The sequence below is a fragment of the Ictidomys tridecemlineatus genome, chromosome 2 (assembly GCF_052094955.1).
Source record: "Ictidomys tridecemlineatus isolate mIctTri1 chromosome 2, mIctTri1.hap1, whole genome shotgun sequence".
Lineage (NCBI taxonomy): Eukaryota > Metazoa > Chordata > Mammalia > Rodentia > Sciuridae > Ictidomys > Ictidomys tridecemlineatus.
This window is the reverse complement of record NC_135478.1, coordinates 191,780,732-191,795,850: the sequence shown is the minus strand read 5'-3', so window position 1 is coordinate 191,795,850 and position 15,119 is coordinate 191,780,732. Positions and strand designations below refer to the sequence as shown.

The 15,119-nt window shown below is 36.1% G+C and overlaps 1 long non-coding RNA gene across 1 annotated transcript in view; it reads left to right on the top strand.

The window, feature by feature from the left end:
* The window catches only part of LOC120891862 (uncharacterized), a 284,577-nt gene that overhangs the window by 139,438 nt on the left and 130,020 nt on the right, over positions 1–15,119 (top strand). The window contains exon 5 of the long non-coding RNA XR_013435271.1: positions 10,273–10,411. This is a non-coding gene — a long non-coding RNA (uncharacterized LOC120891862). The remainder of the gene's footprint in view (positions 1–10,272; positions 10,412–15,119) is intronic.

Genomic DNA, 15,119 nt, shown 5'->3' with positions numbered 1-15,119 from the left:
TTTGCTTAGGCATGTGGGTGGAATTGATCTACCAGTCTTTGCCTGGCTAGTGGCTCCTAATGTGATGTGTGAGGAGTTTAGGTTTGATGCTTCCTTGTGGGGATACTGTAGAACAGACAGAACAAGCAGAGTGAACCTGTTTGAGAGTAGTTCTCATTCCTAGGAAGTGAAAGAGGGATTGTAAAATCTTGAAAAATGGGTTAGGGAGGGTTTTAGGTGGGGGCAGAGTCTCTGGAGCTAGAGGAGTTGGTCATGAGTCATAGGTCTCTGTCTTGGGCAGTCTTAAAGAAGTAGTTGATTGACTTGTTGGTGAACTTGTGTATCTGATCTTGCAGGAACTTCTGTAGGCAATTTAATATACATGGTCCTATTAGGAGAAACATAAAGAGGACTAATAGAGGTCCTGCGAGGCAGAGAAGCCAAGGCCATACTTCACTGAACAATTCCCCATGGAGCCTGTTGGCCTAGTTGCCGTCTTCTCTTTTCTAGATGTTCTTGTCCTTCATTACTCCCAGGAATGAGTGTGTGTTAGCTTAACTGTTTTTGGTAGGTGTTTAAGATCAAGCTGGTCAAAATTGACTTTGTTTCTATCTATTGTTAAGAGTCAGCTGAGTTCCCATAGGGATCACTCATGGGGGAACTTGAGAGCAGCTTCTTAGTTCTGCTAGTGCCATTTGAGCTAGGATGGGTCCAGGTCTTGCTTGACCACGTGGCTTCCCTTGGAAGTATCAGGAATATCTCCTGTTTCCAATGACCCTCCTATTCACAGCAAGTGCACTGATTGGCTTTTCATTCTCCAGTGGTCTCATTAATCTCCCTGATCAAGAGGTTATGTGGCCAAGAGTTGCAAAGCTCTTTAGAGAAGTTCCCTGTTCCCTGGATTTCAGACTGACTCAGAGGGCCAGAGCCAAATATTAGTTTTATTGGCCATTTTAATTTAGCTTTAAGTCTTGATCTTAAGCATCCAGCAAAGTCAGTTTCCCCTTAAGTTAAGAGTACTGGGCTTTAGCTGAAGTCTGGCCTACTTTGGAGTCATTCTGACATGTAGTAAGATGGGAGGCATAGTTTTATCTCAGGTAAGGCAGGGCTCTTTATAAATCTTCAGTAAAGTGTTCTAATATTGAAGCTGATCTTTGATTTTAAATATCATTTTATAGAGTTTACATATATTGTTGTTTGAGGTCTTAGGAATATTACCTAACACAATATGATATTACATTTAAATTGTACCCAGTGTATAGAACTTTATATTAATCTTATTGATAACAGGTCCAGTAATAGAACATTAAATGGTATAAATAAATTTCCAATATGTTATTGTTATAAGCCTAAAATTACCATGCAACCTTTTGGAGAATACTAGCTTGATAATTTTTTTAAAAGCTTCTATCTTAATGACTTATATACCTGGAAAATATGAACACTTTTAATATACAAAGAAGAGTAATAGCACCACAATTACATTGATGTTTTTATATTAATCCAGTTTAGCTCTTAAAGAAATAACATATTATAATATTGCAAAATAACAGTTGTTGTTTAACCATTGTTGTATAATGCTTAATTCCTTCAAGATTACTTGCTTAAAAAACTTAACATATACAACCAACATACATAGACCTTCTTTATCATTTACTTAAATCTGTATAGCCTTCTTTATCACTTGCTTAAGCCGTCTTATTTACTTAATCACATACACTCTCTTATCCACAAACATATTTTCCTTCTATTAAATCCATACTTAGAACCTTCTAATTTCTCTTTCCCATCTGTTAACTTCTTCTTTATTCACACTTTGAAACAATCCTTGTAAATTTCTGAATTTAGGCAAGTTATTCCATTTTAATAAGAGATATTTTGTTATTTGCAGTGCACAATTAATCACATCTGTTTACCACTTCATGAAAACATAAACAATGTTTAAGTGTATAGAATTATACTGTTGTAGGGACGGACAAGGCAAGGCACCTAAGATAGCACTGAAGGTAGGGAAACAGTTTTATTTGGTTGCAGCCACATTCAGAAGGCACAGCTTCTGCTGTAATCAATGAATCCTATGAACCCCAAGTTCAGGTAGTTTCAGAATTTTGCACCCATCATGTAAGGGGAGGGGCTCAGAAGTTCACAGTCTGTAGAAGTTCACAAAAAGCAGTTTTTTTTTTTTTTCCTCTGTTCTGGGCAAGTTAACCCTTCAAGGACATCTGGGAAGGGGAGAGCTTTTTTTCCCATTTCTTTCCTCCCCCTGACAGCTGTTAACATGCAGCCCAGTTGGTAACTCCCTTATCTTAGAAATCTATTCATCACTATGAAGCCCTAGCTCAAGGCCAGAAGCCTTGTTTACATATTTTTGCGAAAAACTAGTAAGGGGGTGTCCAGCAGCTGGAGTGTTGATTTTTCCCAGCGAGTGGCCAAGTAAAACAGGGCAACACAAAAATAGGAAGTTTATCTACACTGAACTCTTTTGTAGAGATTCTTTTGCCGAAAGTCCTAAAATTAGCCATGGTGAATATTGCAGGAGAAGGTCAGTTAAGACTTTTCTGTGGGCCTGGGTAGGGAGGGGGAAGACAGGGAGGTGGGGCTGAGAGCAGCTCCTGTGGATCTCAGAATGAGGAAGGAGAGATGTAAAAGAAAAATGGGAAAGGGGTTTGGGATTTTCCCTAGCAACAAAAACTTGAGCAGTAGAACAGGTAGTGCAGAGGGGAGGATGGGAGTGAATATCCTAAAAAGCTTATAAAGGACAATTCTAGTAACCTTGTTTTCAGTGATGAGAAAGCAACTTTAAAGGTCATTTTCACCAGATCTCCTATAGGGGTCCGAGGGCTCTCCTCAGCTAGTTTGAGCTTTGGGTTAGCTGGTAAGAGGACCTGGTGGGACCCGGGTGTGGGCACTGACAGGAGAAGAGAAGAGTGAGTGGGTGGAGGGGTACCTCACTACCTGCTACCTCAGCAAGGGGGCAATGGTTTGAGGAAGGGTGGTGGTGTAAGTTTTTAATCTAGTGAGTGAGGGGAGAAAGCAAGTTATTCAGGCAGGGGAGACGGTGGAGGGGCTGGGGCAGAAGGTTGAGGGTGAGGACCTATTTGAGCTGGGCGATAGGATGGAGGATCATCAGCAGGGTCAAGAGTAACGGATGAGTCTGGAGGAGGAGAAAGTTGAGGATCGGTGTTGGCAGGGTTGGTTTGCAATCTAGAAGAATTTGTAGAGGTTTGTAAGAAGTGAAGAGAGAAGGATTGGAATGGAGCAAGAAGAAAGCTTGGACATAAATAATCTCTACCCATTTTTTCAAATGCTCACAGTAATTGTAGAGATCCCTTATAATGGTGGGATCCAGGGACCCAAAAGGGGGCCATCTGCTTTGGTTGTCTAAGAGATAAGTGGACCAGGCCTGGGTGCTATATTTGATCAATTCTGGGGGTTTGATGTCTGGTGTCAAGGAGAGGGTTTTGAGGATATCCAAGAGGCATTGTAGGGGAGAGTCAACTGGCAGAGAGGACACATTACCCATGTCGAAAACATAGTGTAAGGAGGAGGGAAGAGGACGCAAACTTAGTATAGGGGAGAGGGAAGGAGTCGCAAAGATAGTATAAGAGAGAAGGAGGAAACTGATTTATTGGCAAAAGGGGCGTCCCCACTAGAGCCAAAAATCAGGAGTGCCTTAGTGGCAGGTTCGAGCTGCAGAGATTGGTCATCACTAAATTCTGACAGTTGAAGCTCTCGTCCTGGATGGAGCCGGAGCCATGGGAGACCTTGGCCAAGGCTTTTTGGGACCCCTCCTGGAGAGGCTGTATACTCCCAGGGATGGAAAGAGGGGAAATAGAGAGACAGGGGAAGAGAGAGGAAGGGAAGGGTAAGCATCTCTCTAGGGGCCAGGCCAAGTCTTGAAGGTTGCACCTTCAAGGACTAGGACTTTATGAGAGCCACCAAGACCGTGAAGGTCTGGGTGGAGTGTGACGTTCAGTTCTCTGTTGTGTGTCCCTGGAGGTTACACAGTCCTTCAGGGGAGACCTATAAAGCCTATTCTGGGAAACTACCAGCTGGGAAGGGGAAGGAGAATAATTTTGAACCCAAGAGTCGAATCTGCCCAACGAAGGAGTCCCTGAGGGCCACCGTGGCCTTAAAGGCTGTGGTGGGGTGTTCTCCTCCCTGCAGGTGGCCAAAGAGGTTTGCTGGACGATCAAAGGTCAAATCCTCCTGACACCACCATTGGGTTTAGGACTCCAGGAAGGGGAAACTCACCAATCGAAGGCCGGTGGTGGATGGAGTTCTGGTGGTTGAGAAAATGGGTTCAGGCCGTCCAGTGAGTGGCACTTCCAAAGGAAGAGAAACCCAAAAGTGGGTTTTAACCCTCTTCCTGGGTTTTGGCACCGATGAAAGGAAAGTGACCACAACACTCAGAGCAACCAAAAGATCTTTATTGCAGCAGTGAAAAAGAGGAGAAAGAGAGAGAGAGCAAGAGAGAGAGGGAGAGAGAGAGAGCATGCACAAGAGAGAGACAGAGAAAGCAAGAGAGAGGGGCCTGGCAGGAGGGAGTTTTTATAGCCCAAATCTAATGGGGACTTCGGGTCTGCAAGCTGCCTTGTTGACACAAGGGGGGTTAAGTGCTCCGCCTTGAGCAGGGGGTTGAGTGTTCAGCCTTGAGCAGGGGGATGAAGTGTTCAGCCTTGAGCAGGGGCTTGGGCATTTGGCTTGAAGCAAACAGGTGATAAAGAACCAGACAGAGGGTTTGAGTGGTTAGGACATCCTGCAGCTAATTTTGTTTGGCATGCCCTGCAGACAACTTATTCAGCCTGTCCTGCATCTAACACTCTATATATGTAATAAGAATTGTAACACATTCTGCTTTCATGTTTAAATTAAAAAAGAAAGAATAACAAATATTATTTTCAAACATTTGAAAGTAAAATAAAAATCATTTTAAAAATTCTTTGAAACAACACTAAAAGTACAAAGCAAAAAGATGTTATGGATATCTAGAAATTAATAAACATAAAATCACTTCTTATCAAAACACGGAGTTAGAGAAAAGTTGCATCTTGAGGACATATTTAAATCTGAATATTTTCAATACATTAAAAATGAATGAAAATAATGAATTAAGTATTCTACCTGAGAATATGAAAAAGGAGAGCAAAATAAATCTAAGGAAAGAGTCAAAAATAAATGCAAAAATTGCTGAATTAAAACTAAGGAATGAAGGAGAAAATATTAAGTTAAAAAAACAGCAGCAGATTTTTCAGGGAAAATACAAGTGAACCCTAAAATGAACTATCACCTTATACCTATTAAAATAACTACTACCAGGAAGAAAAAGAGCAATTATTCCCAAAGGCGTGAAGAAAAGGAAACTCAAACTTGGTACAATCTTCTGGAAAAAGTGTGGAGGTTCCTCAAAAAGTTAAAAATAAAACTGCCATATGATTTAGCAGTCTCACTTCTATGTACATATCCAGAAGAAAGGAAGTCAGGATGTGGAAGAGACAGCTGCACTCCCCTCTTCACAGCAGTACTGTTTGTGATAGGCAAGATGCAGACTCAATCTTTAGCACTTGACAAGTGCTAAAGAAAATGTGGCAAATAGATATGATAAAACACTATTCACCCTTAAAAAGACTGAAATTCATGGCCTGGCACTATGGCGCTGTCCTGTAATTCCAGCAATTCAGTAGGCTGAGGCAGGAGGATCAAAGGCAGCCTCAGCAACTTACCCAGGCCCTAAGTAACTCAGTGAGACCCTGTCTCTAAGTAAAATACAAAAACAGCACTCAGCGGTTAAGTGCCCCTGAGTTTAATCCTCAATACAAAAAAAAAAAAAAAGAAGCAATTCTGTCATTTGTAACAACATGAACAAACCTGGAGGTCATTATGCTAAAGGAAATAAACCAGGTATAGAAATACAAATGACAGGTACATGAGACAAGAATTCAACTACTTGTGAAATCTAAAAAAGTTGATCTCAGAAGCAGTGAGTAGAATGGTATTTCCCAGAGACTGGGGATGTGGAGAAGAAGGAAATGTGGGTCTAAGGATACAGCATTTATGTTAGATTAGAAGAACTCAAGTTTAGGAGATCTATTGTAATTCACAGTGGCTATAAGGTATTAAATAGCTCAATTTAGCCACTTTACAATGTATGTATATTTTCAAACATTATGTTGTATGTGAAAATATATACAATTTTATTTGTCAATTTAAAATAAAATAACATGTTAAAAATAACAAAGCTGATTTTTTAAATTTTTAATTTTTTTTTTTAGTGGTTGATAGACCTTTATTTTATTTATATATGGTGCAGGGAATTGACCTCAGTGCCTCACACATGCTAGGCAAACACTATACCACTGAGCCATAACCACAGTCCCAACAAAGCTGATTTTTAAAAGCAAAGTGAAAATTGATAAAGAGTAAAAATACTAAACTAGTTAGAGATCTGGCCTAAAAACCCAATATGATAAATAATCAGCTACATTAATTAACTTTAAAGGGACAAAGACCCACAAATAGACATATAGAAATTAGTTTAAAAAATACCCATAAATAAAGAGAAAATGATTAAATATATAAGACAAATTTTTCAATAAAAATTTTTGAAGTTATTAATTAAATATACAAAGATATGGAAAAATAAAAATTCTGAGATTCATTCAAATAAAGACAGAAATGACAAATATATCAATAAAAAGAGACAATTGGGAAAATTGTACAAAGTATACCTAATAAAAACTAGTAATTTTATGATTGATTCATTTAAATCAATAATGAAAACATAACTCTAACATTATTTAAACATTTTGTAGCCCTTGAAGAGTAAGGAAAGCCTGACTTAATTTTTCTTTTTTTCAACAGCTTTTTTGGGATGCAATTCACTTAATCATGTAGTGCACTCATTTTTTTAATTGATTTTTTAAAAAAATGACAGTGGAATGCATTTCAATTCTTATTACATGTATACAGCACAATTCTTCATATCTCTAATTGTATATAAATTATGTTGACACCAATTTGTGTCTTCATACATGTACTTTGGATGATGATGTATATCACATTCCACCATTTTTGCTAATCCTCTTTTCACTCCCACCCCTCTGCCCTATCTAGAATTCATCAATTCCTCTCATGCTCCCACTCCCTACCCCACTATGAGTGAGCCTCCTTATATCAGAGAAAACTTTTGGCAATTGTTTTTTGGGGGGTGGGAATTGGCTAACTTCACTTAGCATTATCTTCTCCAATGCCACCCATTTACCTGAAAATGCCATTATTTTATTCCTTTTTATTGCTCAGTAAAATTCCATTGTGTATATGCTACATTTTTAAGGACATGAACAGACACTTTTCAGAAGAGGATATACAATTAATCAACAAATGTATGAAAAAATGTTCATCAACTCTAGCAACTAGAGAAATGCAAATCAAAACTACTCTAAGATACCATCTCACTCCAATAAGAATGGCAGCTATTATGAAGACAAACAACAATAAATGTTGGGAAAAAGGTACACTCATACACTGCTGGTGGAACTGCAAATTGGTGCAGCCAATATGGAAAGCAGTATGGATATTCCTTGGAAAACTGGGTATGGAACCACCGTTTGACCCAGCTATTCCTCTCCTCGGACTATACTCAAAATACTTAAAGACAGCATACTACAGGGACACAGCCACATCAATGTTTATAGCAGCACAATTCACAGTAGCTAAACTACAATGTGGAGCCAACCTAGATGCCCTTCAGTGGATGAATGGATAAAAAAATCTGACTTACTTTTAGAAACCATCATGAAGCTGGATGTGATGGAGCATGCCTGTACTCATGGCATCTTGCAGGACTGAGGCAGGAGGATCTAAAGTTTAAGGCAAGCTTGTGCAATCCAGCAAGACCCTGTCTCAAAATAAAAGGGACTGGAGATGTAGCTTAGTGGCAAAGCATCCCTTGGTTAAATCCCAGTATTGCAAAAAATTTAAAAAAAAATAAAAATTTAAATTTTAAAAATAAAAACTATCATGATGCTTCTACTTTAATTAATTACAAAAATACCAAAAAGAAAATTACTGTCCAATTTCAGTTTCACTTGAGAATACTAATGTAAAGATAATTTAAGATATTATCAAATAGAATGTGGCAATATGTTAGAAAATACACCATTACCAAGATACCTCTTTGCCATAAACACAGTGTGGCTCAATATCTACTGCTCAACATCTACTACTACAGTTCACTCCAATTAGAAGTGAAAATATGGTTAATTTGATAACTGCCCCCAAAAGGCACTTAATATTCAGTGTCTATTACTAATAAGAACTCTCAGTGGCCTAAGAATAAAATAAAGTGTCCTTAATAAAAACCAGGAGCAACAATTAGACCTGTGGGGTCCTGTAAAATAAGAAAAAAAGTAAAGATGGAATTCAATTTAGTAAATGAGAAACATCTTAATCCTTATGGAGTAAAGATCTAGAAAGAGCATAGTATCCAGGTGTATGCAAAGAGAAGCAAAGGCTTTGGAAGATAGTGTCAGCTGAACATTTCTAGAGTCAGATTTTGAGATTCAATAGAAGAAAAGTTCCCTGAGACCCATTTAAACACTAGCACACCTCTACAATCCAGAATGATGAAGATCACTGTGTCCCTCATTCCCAGCCAGTAACTTTCCCAATTCCTCCTCTCACAATAGTCCCTGCCAAACATTTCATTACCTGGGACTCCATGAAAGTTAAACATTTATGCATATATCTGGATGGGGCAGGAGTAGCTCCTAATCAACAACACCACAGTGATTAGCTTTTCAATAGGTTACTATGTTACACATTCAGGAGCATGATAGTTAATGGTTAGAATTACTGAATGCTTGAGTATGTGCCAGGCACTGTTCTAGAGACCATATATATATATATATATATATATATATCATTTAGTCCTCACCCTAACCATATTCCACATGGAGAAACATGCACAGCAATGAAGCATCTTTCAAAAATAAAAAACAAAACAAAACATGGCACAAGAGCTGATGCTCTAAACTACTATACCACACTGCTCTTCATAGGGCAGAAGTTCTGTGTATGGTTTTCCAAATCTCCGACTATAAATTTATCTAGACAACATTTACTGAGAGGAACTATATTCTGGGTAACATGATGCCCCTCTAGCTGATAAATGCATGAATAAGGCACTTTTCTTGCCTTCAGGAAACTTATTCTCCAGAAAGGGAAATGTATGTGAGAAAAAAACAATTATATGTCAAGGGCAGGTGTATCATGCTTGGCTTTGGTTGTGGGTGGGTCAGGACTCCTTAGACACTGTGAATGTGGAGGCAGAGGCCCTTCTTTGGCATGTAAATGATCCTGGAATTCCTTATTTTATTTATAAGGACATAAATCTATGGTGGTATTCTATGAAGTGTAGTTGTCCCTCAGTCTCTGGGGCCCGGGATCAATCTAGGACCCCTGTAGGTATCAAAATTAAAGGATGCTGAAGTTCCTTACATAAAACAGTTTAGTATTTGCATAACCTCCACCCACACACCCATGTATTTTAGATAATCTTTGGATTACTAATAATACCAAATACAATGTAAATGCTATATTAAGAATTGTTAAACTGTCTTGTTTAAGGAGTAATGACAGAAATAAAGTCAGTAACATGTTTAGTACAGACACATTTATGATTGCATATTTTCTATCCATGCTTAGTTGAATTCATGGATACAGACTTTCAAATATGGAAGCTGTTTATATTGAGTTCTATACTTTTAATTCATTTTAAGAACATATCATAAAAAGGCAAAGGGATTTTTTCCAAGTATTTTCTTATAGATGCTGTCAAGGGAAAGATTTCTAGAGAATCTTAGTATATAACAAATAAATATGACTAAGTAATATGTGACTTGTAACCCTCTCCTCTTTTACAAAATAAAATGAGTGATATCATAAAAAGAACGACATGTTAATTTATGCTCTAATTTGGATAACCCACTGAGAAAAACCTTGATATTCATAGATAGGAGAGTGATAGAAATCAGTCCTGCTAGAACTCCTCTTTCAGTTGTCAGCACATTTTAATGAAATGCCAGTCTTTTCATGCCAAATTCTGAAGGAATCCTCTGGGTACTGATTGATGAAATGATTTTACTCCCAAATGGCACCTAAACTAAAATAAAGTCTCTCCCATTTTGCAGAGCACAGCACTCTACAAGTTCAAAAGGTAAGTCATACTTTCAGTATGTATAAACTGTGGAGTACATTTGAAAATAAAATTTTTAATTATGTTTGACATCTCAGGCCCAGTGCTGTCATCTCGTGTGAAAGTAACATCTGTTTTGACATCTCCAGTGGTAAAGACTTTAAATCAGATTCCACATCCCTTATCTGCTGGCTAATCAGAATGGATGCCACATTCTTCTTACCAACACATTTTCAGGTAAGAAAGAAATATTAAAAAAATCAGGCTAGACTAAAACTGGCATCATGAATTTAAATAAAAAACTAAACTCCTCTGAGTGTATTACAAGTTTTGATTCAATGAAAAATTTGAAAATATTTAATTTTTAAGTATGCAGAATATTCTTTTCTTGTTTCTGATACATGCCTTTTGCTTCCATTTAAAACTAATAGAACACTAAAGTATAATTTTACTTCTCAAACTATTTTATTTGATCTAAGTTTTTAGTTAGAGGAAGTTGATTTGCTATACTCAATAAGATGTGCTATAAAAATGGCTGAAATAGACTTTTTATGTTTTGCGTTTTAAATTGCATGTATCAGAAAGACATCATATTCTATTGTTTCTCTGAAGGTTGTATAAACATCTCTTTACTTATCATGAACATTAGGTTTAAAAACATAGTCTATGAAAACAGCTCCCTGTAGGAATTGTAACTTCTATGTCTTCCATGTTTTTAGAACTTTCTTAAGGACACAGGAACATAATTTTAGGTATCTACTAAGAATAAAAAGATTTCTATGTTCATAATTCAGGACTTCCCTCAAAATTTTGCCTACACTATTTATGTAATTATATTGATTATTTTTTTCTTTATCTGTGCCTAGGCATAGACTTCATATTTCTATAAGCACCAACATATTATTTGTCAACTGGTTGAGTTACAAAAATTTAAACATAAAGTATTCACTCCAACTGACCAAATATTTTAACTCAGTTTGTTAGTATGGATTCAGCTTTATTTAAGAAAGAACTAGGGGAAGGTTACAGAGAATTTTATTAATAAATATGTGGGAGAACAATTCTTTTTTAAAATTTATTTTTTAATTGTAGTTGGACACAGTACCTTTATTTTATTTGTATTTTTATGTGGTGCTTAGGATCAAACCCAAGGCCTTGCATGTGCTAGGCAAGCACTCTACTGCTGAGCTATAACCCCAGCCCTGTGAGAACAATTCTTTAAGCAGGCTAATACTATAAGAAAATTGTCTGTTCTTCACCAAAAATAAAAAAATATAAAAGGCAGAATTTAAACAGAATCTAAATAACTGAAATAATATTTTTTATATTAAATGTATATTTACTGGAAAATATGGTTGAATGTGTGAAGAGGGTAATTCTTTATGGCCTAATTTATGTGACAAATGATAATAAAAGAAATAACAAATCATCATTAATAGTGAAATAAAGTTTTATTTTTTTCTTTGTTTATAGTATACAATGCAGCATAAGCATTAATAATACTTAGATGATCCTGTATTTAATACTAGAGTGAAGGCCAGTAAGAATCTATTTTGGCAAATCAGTTAATAATTTCTAATGGGTTAAAATAACTAAATGATCTAGTTTTTTTTTTTCATTTTCATTTTTAATGATGATGCTGTCTTTGATAAATTGTAAACATAATAGCTCCCTTCTCCCTTGCCACCCTATCACAGAATTGTATATTATTTATTCAAAATACAGAAAAGTATTATATATTCATTTTAAATACATAAATTGCTATCAGTGTTCAATTTTTAATAGACTTATGTTATATGCATATACTTATAAAAATGTGTTTCTTATCCAAAATAACACTTTGAATTAAGAAAAACATTGAAAGAATATGTATTTTTAAGCTATTGAGGGTTTTTTTGTTTAAATATGACACATTAATTTAAAGAAGACAAGAGTTAGCATCCTCTTAGGTTATAACATTTTTGTTTTATTTTTCTCAAAAAGTAAAAGCAGCTTTAATTCTATTATTGGAAGAAAATGCACAGATATGCATTGACCAAAGAATCATTTTCTATTTATTTTTATTTTAAATGTATTTATTTTAATTAGGTATATATGACAGCAGAATGCATTCTGATTCATTGTACACAATTGCAGCACAACAATTCATTTCTATGATTGTATACATTGTAGCATCACACCATATGTGTAGTCATACATGTACCTAGGGTAATAATGTTCATCACATTCTACCATCTTTCCTGCCCCCCTACACTCTCCCCTTCCCTCCCTCCCCCTTGTGCAATCAGAGTTCATCCATTTTTTCCATGCCCACCCCACCCATTATGGATCAGTATCCACTTATCAGAGAAAATATTTGGTCTTTGGTTTTTGGGGACTGGCTTATTTCATTTAGCATGATATTCTCCAACTCAATCCATTTACCTGCAAATGTCATGAATTTATTCTCTTTTAATGCTGAGTAAAATTCCAATGTGTATATATACCACATTTTCTTTATCCATTCATCTATTGAAGAGCATCTAGGTTGGTTGCACACTTTAGCTATTGTGAATTGAGCTTCTATAAACATTGATGTGGCTGTGTCCCTGTAGTATGCTATTTTTAAGTTCTTTGGGTATAGACAATGGAGTGTGATAGTTGGGTCAAGTGGTGGTTTCATTCCAAGTTTTCATAGGAATCTCCATTCTGCTTTTAATATTGGTTGCACAAATTTGCAGGCCACCAGAAATGTATGGGTGTGTCTATTCCGCCCCCCCCCCCATCCTTGCCAACACTTATTGTGTTTGTATTCTTAATAGCTGACTGGGGTGAGATAAAAATCTTAGTTTTGATTTGAATTTCTCTAATTACTAGAGATATTGGACATTTCCGTGCCTGTTCAGCTCCTTAGCCCATTTATTGGGTTGGTTGTTTTTGTTTGTTTGTTTGGTTGGTTGTTTTTTTTTTTTTTTGGTGTTAAGTTTTTTGAGTTCTTTATATATCCTGGAGATTAGTGCTCTATCTGATGTGCATGTGTCAAAAATTTTCCTTCTTTTCACCTCATTGATTGTTTCTTTTGCTGAGAAGAAATTTTTAGTTTGAGTCCATCCCATTTATTAATTCTTGATTTTACTTCTTGTGCTTTAGGACTCTTGTAAAGGAAGTTGGGGCCTATTTCAATATGATGAAGATTTGGGCCTTTTTTTCCTCATTAGGTGAGAGTCTCTGGTCTAATTCCTGGGTCCTTGATCCACTTTGAGTTAAGTTCTGTGTATGGTGAGAGATAGGAGATTAGTTTCATTTTGCTGCATATGGATTTCTAGTTTTCCCATCACCATTTTTTAAAGAGGCTATCTTTTCTCCAATGTATGTTTTTGGTGCCTTTGTCTGGTATGAGATAACTGTATTTATGTCGATTTGTTTCTATTTTGGACCATGCTGTTTTTGTTACTGTTGCTCATTAGTCTAGATTAAGGTCTGGTATTGTTATACCTCCTGCTTCACTCTTCTTGCCAAGGATTGCTTTGGCTATTCTGATTCTCTTATTTTTCAAAATGATTTCATGATTGAATCTGTATAGTACTTTTAGTAATATGGTCATTTTGACAATATTAATTTTGCCTATCCAATAGCATGGGAGAGCTTTCTATCTTCTAAGGTCTTCTTCAATTTCTTCCTTTAGTGTTCTGTACTTTTCACTGTACAGGTCTTTCACCTCTTTTGTTAAGTTGATTCCCAAGGTTTTTTTTTTTTTCTTTTTTGAGGCAATTGTGAGTGGGCTAGTTTTCCTAAATTCTCTTTAAGAGGATTCATCACTGATGTATAAAAATCTATTTGATTTATGAGTATTAATTTTATATCCTGCTACTTTGCTGAAGTTATTTATTGATTCTAGAAGTTTTCTGGTGGAGTTTTTTTGGACCCTCTAAGTACAGAATCATGTTATCAGCAAATAGTGATACTTTGAGTTCTTCTTTTCCTATTTGTATCCCTTTAATTTGTTTTGTCTAGTTGCTCTGGCTAGGTTTTCAAGAACTATGTTGAATAAAAATTGTGAAAGAGGGCATCCCAGTCTTGTTAAAGTTTTTAAAGGGAATGCTTATAAATTTTCTTCATTTCTAAATGATGTTGGCCTTGGGTTTAGCATAGATAGCTTTTACAATGTTACTATTTCTAGTTTTCCTAGTGTTTTGAACATGAAAGGGTGCTATATTTTGTCAAATGCTTTCTCTGCATCAATTGGTATATGATGCTTATCTTTAAGCCTATTGATATAATGAATTGTATTTTATTTCCATATGTTAAATAACCTTCCATCCCTGGAGTGAACCCCACTTGTTCATGTTGCACTATTTTAAAAATATGTTTTGGTATGCAATTTGCCAGAATTTTATTGAGAATTTTTGCATCAATATTCATCAGGGATATTGTCTAAAGTTCTATTTCCTTGATGTGTCTCTGCCTGGTTTTAGTATTAGATTATAATTCTGGTAGTGTAGTTAAAGAAAATAGAGGTTTCTCCTACTTTAGAAAATTCTCTTCATCTTGAGACCAAATAAGCAAGTGTGAAGGCAAAGAGGAAGGAAGAATTAAGTGTGAGAGCTAGGGCATTTTAGACAGCAGAAAATTCTTTTCTACATCTCCTTTCTACCATGCCATATGAGTGATATGTTTTGAAGAGTCAAAGCTAAGGTGGTATCCAATAAAAGAGCACAGAAAAAGTTGTTTAAACTACTTTTAGGTCTTGACCTTATGAGAAATGAGCCAAGAGGTGATGTATTTAAGGTAATGAGTGAGGAAAAAACATCCTAGTTTTTCAGGTAAGATAATTTGTAGTCATCTGGATACATAATTCTAGTATGGTATTTCAGCAGCTGCAGATGCTGTATAGTTCACTGTGGCCTTAATGAATAAATGCCTTAAGGTTGAAAAGTAATTGTTGCAGCAATGTATATCATCTAAT